The 13938-nt window shown below is 37.3% G+C and overlaps 1 protein-coding gene across 1 annotated transcript in view; it reads left to right on the top strand.

The window, feature by feature from the left end:
* The first annotated feature begins 8168 nt into the window (after positions 1–8168).
* The window catches only part of unc5a (unc-5 netrin receptor A), a 294167-nt gene continuing 288397 nt past the window's right edge, over positions 8169–13938 (top strand). Inside the window, exon 1 of the mRNA XM_055179088.2 lies at positions 8169–8287. The gene's annotated coding sequence lies outside the window, so the exon portion shown is untranslated. The remainder of the gene's footprint in view (positions 8288–13938) is intronic.

Genomic DNA, 13938 nt, shown 5'->3' with positions numbered 1-13938 from the left:
TTTCACGCACGCATGCGAAAGTTTCACATGGGCACGCGAAACTAAACTTTATTTAATTTTTGCTCCATGTTTGCTCCACTACCGCGTTTAGTTTCACGTGCGTGCGCGTGATAGTTTCACGTGCGCATGCGGAAGTTTCACGCACGCATGCGAAAGTTTCACATGGGCACGCGAAACTAAACTTTATTTAATTTTTGCTCCATGTTTGCTCCACTACCGCGTTTAGTTTCACGTGCGTGTGCGTGATAGTTTCACGTGCGCATGCGGAAGTTTCACGCACGCATGCGAAAGTTTCACATGGGCACGCGAAACTCAACTTTATTTAATTTTTGCTCCATGTTTGCTCCACTACCACGTTTAGTTTCACGCATGTGATAGTTTCACGTGCGCATGCGGAAGTTTTACGCAAGTTGTGAGCACATGAAAGTTTCACGTGAGCACGCAAACCTAAACTTTCTATTTTTTTACTCCAATGTCACCTTAGGAGCTCAGTACAACCCAGCATTTTTCAGAGGGAAAAAATTATATTTAAAATATTTATAGTCTATATGTTTTTTAATTCAATGTTTACAGTCCTCTTTTCTCTGTCATTTGTTTCCTCTCCAATTGCTTAATTAGGAAATTTAAAACTAGTCAGGGATACTTTATTCAGTCACTAGAGCTCCATTTCAGCTTAAAAATCTGTGTTATATCTTAAATGCACGACTGTGAGCAATTTCATTGCCCTTGCAGCGTTTAATGTATTTCACATTTTCATTTCTGAGTGGAGACACACCGAACAGGCGAATGGAAGTTTTTACTGATGGAGAGCTTCTTCAGAGGATGAAAGATGAAAGCAAACCACCATAATGGCTCCTTGAACTATTTTTACTGACTTGTTTTCGACAATCGGTGTGAAAGAAGCACAACTGGTGAATGAAGGATGTCTAAAGAAAATGCTAGGGGTGCAGTTTCTGCCGTCTGTTGTCAAGCGCTGAATGTGATTACTGTGATTCTGCAGAATTTACCGTGTTGTCTAAACAAGCTCAAATTTTAAGGAAATATAACAAATCCGTTTAGAAGCAAAAGAAGGCCAAAGGAAATGAATTGCATCAGTAGAATGTAATAACATAAAACATGCTGAAACCGCACCACTTGGGGCTTCTTTGTGTTTTTAAACATATTACTGGAGTCATTATTGTTTACTCTGTGTTGTTTAGCACCTGTGACTGCTCGCTGCTGTGAAAACAATGAAAGATTATACTGCGTGCATAAGGTTTTAAAGAGATCGACTGAAAATGAGCAAAGCTTTTAATTTGATCCCAAAAGTTGTCTTTCACGCTTTTTTTAGCACATGTTTGATAAAGATCGATGTTTGATTTGTATGATGGATGTGAGATATTTCAGGCATCTGGATGTTAGATTTTGTGCTTTTGTTTATTCAGCATCTGAGAAACTGAGACTTGTGAAAAATGTTATTGCTCAGAGATTTTTCTTTTATAGCTCGGGAGGTTTGATGGTGTCCTTGTTCCTGTATAGCTTAGTGGTAGAACATTGCAAGTTTATGGGTTCGAACCCAAGGAACATACTGATTAAAAAGTATAGCCTACCTTGCAATGCACTGTAAGTCGCTTGATGAAAAATGGCTAAATGCATAAAAGCAAACTATAGTTTGGTTATACTGTATTATTCTCATTTATTTGCTAAAATAAACATGGTTGAAGCATAAGGGGCGGTTCACATTTCACTTTAAAACCACGAGGAAAACGCAACCGTTGGTTGGTTCTTATCACATGACCTGCAGTGTGCTTGCGCCATTCTGAAAAGTTGAGATGTTTTTAATTAATGCGGTTCGGACGGCTGTAAAAAACGAGCGTGTCGCACCACGTCGCTTCCGTTACGGTATATCCACACGGGATGAAGGTGTTGACACTTGATGAAAGGCTTGTCTGAAGCGTAGCCAACAGCCAATCACAGTGGCCGCAACAAATGCTCTGGTCTTCCATAAAGGTAATTGGCTGGCTCTGCCTAGGTTATTTGCATAAGGCGATCTGATTGGCTGACACACGCACTGCCGTTTGAAAAGTTGAGAAATGTTTAACTTCTGCCGCGAGCAACGGCAGTGACGTGGCTCCGATGGATCCACAATTCAGTTCGGCAATGCATGATGCCACCCATTAAAAGTGAATAGGACGCGTTAACGCTAGACGAGAGGCTTGTCTGAAGCGTGGCCAACAGCCAATCACAGTGGCCGCAACACATGCTCCGGTCTTCCATAAACGTAATTGGCTGGCTCTGCCTAGGTTATTTGCATAAGGCGGCCTGATTAGCTGATGCACGCGTTGCTGCTTGAATAGTTGATAAATTTTCAACTTCTGCCGTGAGCAACATCACTTTTAGAATTTATAGCAATTCCTTACTAGTAAATAAAGTTGAAATAAATTATAAATTCAAGTTGATTAAACTTGTAAACTGTAAAAAGTTCCTACTTAAATTTTTATTCAACAACAATTTAGAATTCATTTAAACTTTCTTGACTAGTTAAGAGTTGCTATAAATTATAAAAAATAAAGTTGAATTAGCTTAAGTTATTTATAGGAACTCCTCACTAGTCAAGAAAGTATAAATTAATTGTAATTTAAAATTGATTAAACGCAAAAACTTTAAGTGCATTTATCAGAATTTTTACAGAATGTTTTTACACAACAATGATGTAGTAAATACATTTCCCTTTGCATTTTTGAAAATTTTTACACACTACAACGCTGTCAAAAAGATCAGCCAATCCAAGACGACGACTGAATACGCTGTATTACGTGTCCCAGGCCAGAAGATGGCGATGTTACCTTGTAAAGAAACACATGCCTGCGCACTTATGGATTCTTCTACAAAGCGATAAATACAAACAAGCAAGACGGCAAAAGCATTAAGCAGTTTTGTTTAGTGGGACAATGGGATAGGTTTATTTCTAAAGTGACTGTGGACTAAAAAAAATGCCAAAATTTAGTTGGAGAAGTGTTAAATCGAGTATCTTGAGCGGCACAAACACAGTCCTGTTGGCTATCATTGTTGTTTAGGTTAAACTCACGCATGCCTGTAGACCGAATTAACACATATGCATGAAAGGCGTCGTTTTCAAAAATATCCACTTTGAAATTTGTCTTCAAACTGTTATTGAATAACCAAATGACCTACAAACTTTCCCATATGGTTAACAATGTTGTCGTGTAAACAGCCTCTAAAAAACTTATGCGACACAGAAGGCTTGAAAGAAAGTATACATTTTCTCCATCTAATCTCTTTGCTTTCTAGTATAAACTATTGAGATATTAAAGAGATCTCATGTGCAGTTGCAAGAGCCTTTATATCCTCTCAGTTTCTTACATGGAGGATGGAAATTAGACATGTCCGCCAATTATTTTCTGTCTTCGAAACAAAGCAGTTGCTGCAAAAGTGCCGTGACTTCACAGCAGTTCTTTTTGTGTCGTTTTGCTGCTAGACTTATTTGCTGTAAATGTCACTTGGGACAAGGCGTGACAAAATAATGACAGGCTTTTTTCAAAGAGACCAATTTCCCAGAATTGAATGAGCAGGATGTGTGGAGCGTACAATATCTGCACTTGCCACTAGATTGGGCTGTCTGTCGATATCCATCTGACATGTCTCTGAAAATGTGGTCAGATAAATGGACAGTGTCCAAGAAAAGAAGGAAAAAAACATGAAAGCTTTAGGGAAAAAATCACAAACGGAACTACAGTGTGCTAGTCAATCCAGCAATGCTCAGAAGTTTCCCATATTTCTGATGCACCTCTGATCTCTCGCGCTGCGTGTGCCGTATTGAGTATTTCCTCTCGGAATGTAATTCTAACAATTCCTTTTTTGGGAAATCACGGGATTGAAAAAATCTAACAAATCGGAGATCTCCTGACGGTTTTGTTTCGGTTTGAAAAGTATTCTTTGTGGTTTCATGAGATCTGTATTTTTTTGTGAAGAGTTGATGTGACAGGCGCCGAGTAGATTTGACAGAATAAGAGGGCTTTTAATTAGAGTTTACCTTGTTGACGCTCCACAGCACACTGCCTCAGTTTGAAAAACTGTCCTATCGGAGTTAGCATCGCAACTTGAGCAAGAAAACACATCCCCAAGAAAGCATAAAAAAAGAATGAAGCATCGCTCTGGTCTTCAACGACTTGGAGTCGTCAAAAACGATATTCCCTCCCTGACGGCCACTGTGGGATCAATTTGACAGCGACAATACTGTGAATTTGCTTATTCAGGACAACAGGCCTGTTTTCCCAACAATGCCTTTGGACCATGGGGCATCATTGCTTGCTGGGAACCAGACACAAGTCCTGTTTCACAGGAAAGCAATGAACTTTGGAAACTGTTTGGACAGCCAAGCATACCCGTGTTAGTATAGTGCCAAGAACAAAATAAACACTTTCACTAGTTTTTTGCATAAGCTTAAAGCATTCAAAGAAACACAGGGCTGGACGTGCATAGTGTTTTGCTAACTAAATGCTTAACTGTCTATTATGAGATTCTTTTGTTTTATTCTTTTTCTTTTAACACAGTTTATCACTGTAGTTCCTAAAGCCCTTCCTATTTGGATGTAAATGCTGCAGACTCATAAAACATTCAACATCACTCAAGGTCTAGGCCCACACTTACACAATAGGATTGTTTAGAAAACAAAGAGACTCTGTCATGGGAAGTACAGTGCAGGAAATACACATGTTTTTAACCGGTGAACAAATATAAAACACAAAGTGAGAAACAAATTGCACATTTTCTTTTTTGGAAACGTCCAGGAATGGAAGCAAACCGGAGCACAATGGTTTTCAGTGAATTTTGCAAAGGTTCAGCTTTGATTCATTAAAGTATGTGTTGTATATTTGTTTTTTCCATTAATGTTTGACTGACTTATAAAACTTACCCAAAAAGTGAACATTCTGTCATATTCTGTCATTTATTTTTCTTCATGTATATTTTTAGGAAATTGTGTTTTTTAAGTCTTTGATCTTGACTCTGACTAAATGACTGAATTTTCATTTCTCGATGAACTACACCTTTAAGAATTTAACTATTCTGCTGGTATCTTGTCCTAGTATCAAATCCGATACTTTCGACCTACCCAGAAACATGTGGGGAATTTTAAAATGCTGTATGAACATGTTAGGTTTTCACAGCCTTGTCTCATTGAATCTAGTATGAAAGACATGGACCGTCTTGTTGGAGGATGTAGACCCAACTTCAGTACAAGCTTATAAAGATGATTTTACTCAAAGAAACTGGATATAACAAGACTGAGTACTCATATAACTATGAATAGACGACAATGCAATGCTCAGTTGGCCGCTCTGGTAACGGAAGTCCCACCTTTCAGTAAAAAAACAACAACCACCAATCGATAAAGACTGATGATTCGCTGTGAAAGACGGTTTATTCATTCATGTAATCGCTTTGCCAACCTGTGCACATGGGCATGTTTTAGCACAGTGCATGGCAAAAAATGACTTTCTTACTTAGTATTTTTGTCTTGTTTTAAGTATAAATATCTAAAAATTCTTAAATCAAGATACATTTTCTTGATAAGCAAAATTACCTAAGAAAATAAGTCTAGTTCCCTTTCGAGGGAACTCAACGCTGCATCAAAGAGAGCTGACGCTTCGGGATCACCTACAGCATGACGGTGTCTGGGTATGTATATCAAATTTGATCAATGGCTGGGCGTGACCATCACTGGCGAAAAAGCCAAAAAGCATAAAAGGACGAAAAGGAATGCCCACTTGAGCTGGCATATGCTGAAGCAGGTGTACACATACGATGGAAGTATGGCAAAGGAGATTCAGCGTCTCATTCCTTTCTCAGGGAACAAATTTTACACTTATAATTCACTACATGGTCGTGTCATTTATATAATATGCACGCGCCTATTTCCAATTCCAACATAAGACAGAAGTCTTACTTACTGCATAGACCTCATGACCCGGTTGGGAAAATTCAGCGCATCAAACACACACGCAAAACTATGCTGCTACCCCGGATAATAAACTATATCCATTGTTTTCATAAGGCTGGCTTTCTTCTCCTTGCATCCAAAAACCCACTTCTTCTTTCATTCCATTGTTGAGTTTTGAAATTAAACAAAACTGTGTCGCGTGATGTGATGTGATGTTTGAAAGTTCTAGTGTCTCCCACTGATTGACGGGTGGGCGGGGTTTTCCGAGGGAAGTGTCCATAAAAATAAGTGATGCGTATAGAAACCCCTAAAACGTCAGCTGGACCCTTAATCGAAAAAAACTTTCCGAAACTTGTACGAACCCTGGCGAAGTGCATTTGGCACAGAAATACTCTGTAACACGCCCAACTACTTTTTTGACACGTTGCCTACATTTAGCATGAGGAAACAACTATATAACTGTGTTAATAAGTCAGAATGCATGAAATACCATTGAACCAGCCCTTTAAACACTTAATTCAAGAAAAAAAATTAAAGAAAATTTGCTTACCCCCTTGGCAGACTTTTTTGCTTTTTTGTTTTAAGCATAAATTCACTTAAATTCAGAGGTGTTTAGTACTTAAGTATTTTTACTTTCTACATAAAAGTAAATTTTCATGTATTCGTATTTTATTAGTGTTTTTCTTTGGAAAACATACATTCCAAAGCTTATTATTATTAGTTTTACTCCACTACATTTCATAATTTCAGTTTTTTTATTTATATTTAAATACTTAAGTACATTAAACATTTAGTAATTTTTTTTACTTTTACTTAAGTAAAAAGTATTTTCGTACATTTACTCAAGAAAGTAAACATACACAATATTTATGTAATTATGTATTAAATAAATTTTAATATGCAATATTAAAGGAATACACAGTATGATTATATGCTTTAGAATGTAGTGAAAATTTTTTAGTAAAGTAAATTTTTTCCCAAGACAAATACTCTGATAAAGCACAGATGCTAATGTAACTAAAATACTTAAGTAGTATAAAAACTAAAGTTATTTTCATTTTGCTCATCAAATGCATCTGGATTTAAGAATGTTTATATATTTGTACTAAAAACAAGACAAAAATACTAAATAAAGTATTTTTTTGAAGTGTGTAAGCTTTAAGAAACAAAAGTTATGGTACAAAGTTAGGTTTAATTGTTGGTCAAATATATATTGTTTTACTGTTTAATTTAATCAATTTAATGAGATTAGTTTTGCCTGACTGAAATAACTGTCCGGAGGCATTGCAAACATGGCCGCCTAGTGGCACGACTTCCCTAAAGGGACTTTAGTTAACATCAATGATTTTTGTATTGGTGACCTACCCAAACTCTTTACTACTTGTTATTTTGTCATCACTGTGATTATGTAAAGATAAAACAAAGCAGTGATGTAGAGAAAAAAAAGTACTGAAGCTGTCACTGGGGCAGAACCCTTTAAAAAAGTACACCTTTGGACCTAAAGGGTTAATATGGGTTTCTCAGAGGTACATATTAGGACTTTTTCAAAAGATACGGTCTCGGTGACTGCTTTGTACCTTTTCTGAGAGTGTAGAGATATACAATACACAAAAATAGTAACATTGTTTAAAATAAGTGAAAGGTAAATTTCTTATGATTGTGATCCCAAATCATGATCATATTCTCTTGCTTAACTCAGTGAGGCGCAGCAGGTGTAACAATAGAGTCCTCCATTCACTTGCAGTTATGAAATTCGGCTGTCACTACCCTCATTTTCCCCTTCCCTCGATCTGTGTCTCGCACGCGCACACGTGTGTATCTTTACTTCCTGATTTGGGAAGGGAGCTGTCACCAAAAGCTGTTCCTGCATAAGCATTGACATGTTGCGTTACATTTCCATACGCTTTGATGTCACTGGTTGGACCGGGACAGATCCCAATGAAGTGCTCGCAGACAACGCGCATTGAGCGCTTGACGTTTTATTCGGTATCTATCAGAAGTTACTGTCACAAACGAGCATACTGTATGTGTTTCAGAGAAAGGTGCTTTCTTCTGATTGTACCCTCCCCGCTGCTCACGGGAGGTGAGGTGATGTCGTCTCCAGCAGCTGGAAAAAAATCACTGAAATGTAGAGGAAAGGAGACATGTTTTCAGGATTGTGCACTGTCTATGATTTAAAGCGTGATTAATCTGTTTGCCCTCTCGCATCTTTTACAGCAGTGCTCATTACATCATGGTTCGTGCGCAGTCTGTTGGAAACAGGGCTGAGCGCTTCATGAGTCTCCTGATGTGGTAACCTCTTGCTGAACTTCTCCATCAACTTCAAACTTGATGAATTCAGAAGCAGTGAGTCCGACATTCTTATTGCATGCAAATTTATTTACAATAGAGCAGACTAAGCAAATTAAATTAGCATATTGTTTTTATATATGGGCCTCTGGTGTGTAAGAGTAAAGAAATCTATTTAAGGGAGCATTTACTAAATGGATTGTTTGCCCGGTTATAACGGCAGGCTCGGGTAATGTGAATGGAGTCTATTAAAAAGAAACGGAGAGCCAAAAAGCATCAAACCCCAAAACGGGAAGGGATGTCAAATTTCCCCTTACTATAAATAGGCTGAGTATAAATTAAAGCAATAAGCCCCAAGAAGCAGTTGGTTACCAGTGCATTTTATAACAGCTAAGGGGCGTTGTTAGGCACGACGCAAAGCGGAGTGCCTAAATCCCCCTTAGCTGTTATAAAATGCACTGTAACCTCACTGCTTCATGGGGTTTATTGCGTTTATAAAACGATTACTTCATATGCATAGCAGGGTTTCACAAAATGAAACACAAATAAGTTGTAATTATATTAGTACAAATATTACTCTTCCAAACAAAGTAGTTCCTCAGAATCAAGTGTGGCTGCAACAGAGCGCAGTTCCCAAACAACACAGACGCAGCAAAGACACAATGAAAATATGATTAAAGACTGTGGTGTTTATTTTATAAATCAACATCCATCTAATTTAATTTATACATTAACATTTATATCGTGCAACTGTTGAAGTGATGATCAAATATGCTTGGAAGCATGCTTAACTCTTTCCCCGTCAGCGTTTTTTTTTTTAAGTTGCCACCCAGTTTTCCACCCAGTTTTAGTTTAATGCCTTACAGAAAAATTATCTTCTTTAAATAAACATAAAATATCGAATGAAAGAACAGACCAACCGCTTTTCAACAACAACAACAAAAAAACCGTTTCATCCTACATCCATTTGTTCTCTTATCAGTTATCACCTCTCAATTTTTCAGCTAAAAGCAGAGATAATTCCATTTTTGTGAAGAACTTTTGTAAGAGATCAGATTCAGAGCCATCAAAACTTTCACGTCGCGGTCACGCTAAATCCACCACAATGCCGTTGTGTCGAGTGAATGCGTCAGTGTTTAAGTTGGGTAAGATTGCCATCTAGTGGATAATAGCAGAAATATCAATTTAAGACAAAAACAACTCAGAGAACGTTTTCTCTTTATTGACGAAATGACTCAACAATATTTATTGACATTTATCTGGATACCGCCATAATTGTGCAAATGTAGAAAAAGTTTAAAATGATAAAAAAAATTGTCTGAACCGTGGGTTTACCAGGGTATTTTATCACGGCTTAAAACGCATTTCAACCAATCAGAACGAAGAACCAGAACGAGCAGTTTTATAATACAGAAATTTGGAAATGTCTAAAGTAGGATTAAGGACCAATGGTTGGGAAAAATATTATAGAGCATCACATAGCAGATTTAAGCAGCAATATGCAGTCATATCATAGTTTATTATATACCCTGATAATAATCCTCAAACTGCTAGTTTATTTTTAGTCCTTGCATCTGTACAATCTAATTAATCATGCATATATGGAATAAAATCATAATAGAGATGCTACTAAATGTTAGTGAAGCTTTTCTAAAGCGTACACCCCAGGAAAATAAGCTTTGAGTCTAACTCAATGTGCCGTGATTCATCAAGACTAATGTGTGCACCTGAAGTGATGTTAAAATGCTGAATATTGCTATTGATTCTTTTCTATGTTGATCAGATTGAATTAGGGAGCCGCAGGGTAACGGCAGAACCTGTGAGGTTGTGCACGGTTTCAAAAGATAATTGGCTCTAGCATTATCTTCCGTAGTTTGCGGTCTTCTATTTTTGACAAATCATATTCCATGGCCATATCTGTGAAAGTGAGAAATTGCTCGGGTAGAGAATTATGGGACATTGGATTATAGTCTTTAGACTCCAGAGTTTGAAGTTTAGCTGTTTGGCAACAAACAAGACAAGAGACGCTAGCGCTGCATCCGAAATCTCTGAAATTTCGAAGGCATGTTCGAATCCTGTGAAAATATTTGGTTTACTTCCTGTCTCCTGAGATACATTCATCGTCTTGTTCCACAATTTTATGTATGGGCGTGCACAGGGAATGTGATTGGTCGGGCCTGGTGGAGTTCAAAAAAATAAAACGGCAGTCAAGAAAGCGGCTGGAGCACAAAATTAGTGTACAGTAAGTTAGGTTATATTTTCACTTTTTACACCTTATGATTGAATTTCTTTTTTATAGTGAGAAAATAGTATTGTAGTTTTCCAATATGGGATTATGCTCTCTCTGTTTATATTTCAAACAGAATTACGTTACGCTGCCAATGAAGGCTGTCCGAATGTGTTTCGTGGAGCTGCCTTCATGCCGCCAAAGTCATTGCCACGTGAGGCAGCGAGGCAATAAGTAAGCTTAAAAACCAAGGCTGGTTTTTATCGGACGCAGGCACAAGAGAGAAACGAGTTTAGACCATACTACCATATGCAGGGTTCCCACGGGTCCTTGAATTCCTTGAAAGTTTGTGAATCTGGGGGAAATAATTCAAGACCCTGGGACGTTTTTGAAAATATACATACATACAGGTCATTAAAAGTGCTTGAATCTATTTTATGCAAGAAGTTTTCTAAAAAAGAAATCCATATTATTCCCTGTGTAGTGTAGGATAATATCATAAAAATTCTAGCCTTTTAAGCACATGCGCTAAACTGTTTCGCTTTAAATGCTTATATCTTCTGTATGCGAATGTTGATTCATACCAAAATACTTTTTTGTATAGTTGTGTTTGACACATTAAAACGTCTCAGGTTACGTATGTAACTGTTGTTCCCTGAGAAGGGAATGAGACACTGCGTCTCCCTTGCCATACTTACTGCGTCCTTGTAACACCGTCTTTGGCAATATTTCAGATAGTGATATACTTCCTGGCTCCCGCATCACCCTGTCTTTGCCGTTAAGCCTCACCATTGGTTGAATTTGATATACACATTCAGACACACTTACTCCTGGAGGCGTCCCCAAAGTGTCACCGCAGTGACACAGCGCGAGTCCCCTCGAAAGGGCACTATAACAATGTATTCTAAAAGGTAACATGATGTAAACTTGCACTCACTTGAAATGTGTCCTCACATTTATTCCTTGAATTTGAGGGTATTGGACCTGGAAAGTCCTTGAAAGGTCCTTAAATTTGAAGTTAACTAAGGTGTGGGAACCCTGCATGTAAATAGTATACGCTTTATTTGGGTGCTTATAGAGGTCTTCACGGGTCTAAAAGTTTCATTTGTGCCCTCGGACATGGGTTGGGTATAATAATAGCAGCATCGAGTCTTGGGTAACATCGTGCATTGAGTCCTTTTCCAAGCCCCCCCCCCCCCATGTTTGCCAAGAGCGGTTGCAACATCATGTGGCTGGCGGTAGGTTAATTTCATTAAGACAGACCTGTCAATCAATTTTTTAATGCACATTTTACCAGTTACATTGGTGTTGTCGTCAGATGAAAATAAATGGACCAGCGGGCCAAATCAGTGCCGTTTACTTTCGGGTTCAGTCGAGTTGCCACTGGTTCGGGCCTGACTCTGGACTAATTTTCTCAGGTTTGGCTCGGTCAGGTCTTTCTTTGAAAATAAATTATTTATGCACATCGGGTAAAAAGTGATTTGGGTAATTTTGGGTCAGGTCAAGATGCTTGTATTACTATGGTGGTAGTAAGAGAAACCATAGGCATACTTAGCGGTTAGCACCCCTCTGGCATAAGGTTAGCGGTTAGCACCCCTCTGAGATTTCATTGCTACTTGTGTTGCGTTTGAATTTAACATGTTTCGGGTTACAATAACATAAAATCTCGCTTATAGCTAGAAGAGCCTTCATACTTTTCACAACCTTAAAATTACTTTAATGTACCAACATAGAAGTAAAATGACATGATATATCAACTTATAATCTTTAGTAGTGCAACTGAGGATATGTAAACAAAAGTAAAATATTTATAAAATGAAGCCTTTTTTATAATATACAGTATTATCACTTTGTAGGATTGTTTGCAGATAATGCTGATATCTGTGTGGCAATAATCTACAGCATAAAAATCATATCTCTGTTGATTTATTCATTACTTACTATGTACTTCACATCTCTACAGTTTTATTTTTTGGAGTTTTATCTAACGCTAATATGCTATTACACATGCTATGCTAATGTGCAGTTACACATTACGCATGCTAATTCATAGATGGCACAGGATGAGAGTAAAAAGTATGCAAATTCAAACCCATCATTTTCCTGCGGTCTAAGTGACTTTCACTACGATGTGCAATCCACCGACTAGCTATTATGATCATACAATCTCTCAGTCGCTGCGTTGTGGCGCTGAAATCTAATTTGATAAAAATACAAGTTCAAACTGAGAGGCTGCGAGCATAGTGGGAGATGATATGATGTATCTAGTATGTGTGTTAATGTGGGTGTTTTTTTACCTATTCCCAAAGCTGTGTTTGTTTTCCTGAGATAATCTTTTTATGTAATCAAGTGTGTTTTTTTGAGCAAACACGCTATTTGTATAACAATATTTCAGCTGTAATGAGAAAGACTGCACCTTTATTTGACTACTACAAGACTTCTGCTGTGCTGAGAAAATATAATGAAATTTAAGTCATAAAGAGTTCAATTTAATAATTGTGTATTTGTTTAGTGAATGGTAAACCCATCGACTCAATAGAAACTATAAATAGGCGATACGATCTTCTGTGCTAATACTTGTATAAGTGAGGATTCTGCTGAAAGAAAAATAACAAAGCATCAGCAAATATCTCTCTTAAAAATACTTGAGATACACTGTATTTAGCACCTTGCTGTATATCATCTTTGGTTATTTTGTCAAGGAAATTGGTGACATTCTCAAAAAGATTACTTTTTGCAGAGACGGCATCTGATATGACCTTATTTTCTGGCATTTACTACAACTTGGGTACAAAATAGGCCCTGAACTCTTAAGAAAAAATATAAAGATTTTCTTCAAAAAAGTTGGAACATCAACGTGTACTGTAATGATGGAATAAGCCAATTGATTATGCTGAATAATAGTATTTAAATGAATAAGAAATAAAGAAAGCAGTATTACAAATACATTTTAATTGTCTCTTAAGTGGGCCAACGTGCCTATTAAATAGAGTACTGTATTTAAGTACTTAAGTAATTTTGTTTATTGAATCTGTCCCGGTTGTGGTCGTAAAGCTTGCCATTTGGTGAAAATTGCTGAAAAACACATGTAGTGAATACTACAGTGTGAGGCCGTCTACTGCAGTACCTTTCAACTAAGTGCATTGGAGAGCAGCTAATTCATGGCAATTTTGAGATACATCATGAAAAGTATTAGAAAGTATTGCATTTTGTTTGCAGAAACTCTTACCTTGATAAAACATTAAATGAACTAATGCAAACATTGCGAGGAGCAAGCTGCTGGCAAAGCAACTACAGTAAATACAGTATTGATCAATGACTTTAACATCAGCAGCCCGTACAATTCATTATATAGGTGGAATGTCTCTAAATCTTTAATCATACAATATTTAAAATCCACATAAAAGTATTGATTTGATAGTGTAACATTTTCTTTACAATCAGAAAGCATGACATCTAAATGCAAATCATATTTTGCCTT

Source organism: Misgurnus anguillicaudatus, chromosome 16 (assembly GCF_027580225.2).
Source record: "Misgurnus anguillicaudatus chromosome 16, ASM2758022v2, whole genome shotgun sequence".
In the NCBI taxonomy this organism is placed as follows: Eukaryota; Metazoa; Chordata; class Actinopteri; order Cypriniformes; family Cobitidae; genus Misgurnus; species Misgurnus anguillicaudatus.
Note: the sequence above shows the minus strand (reverse complement) of the source record. Positions and strands in the feature narration are given on the sequence as shown.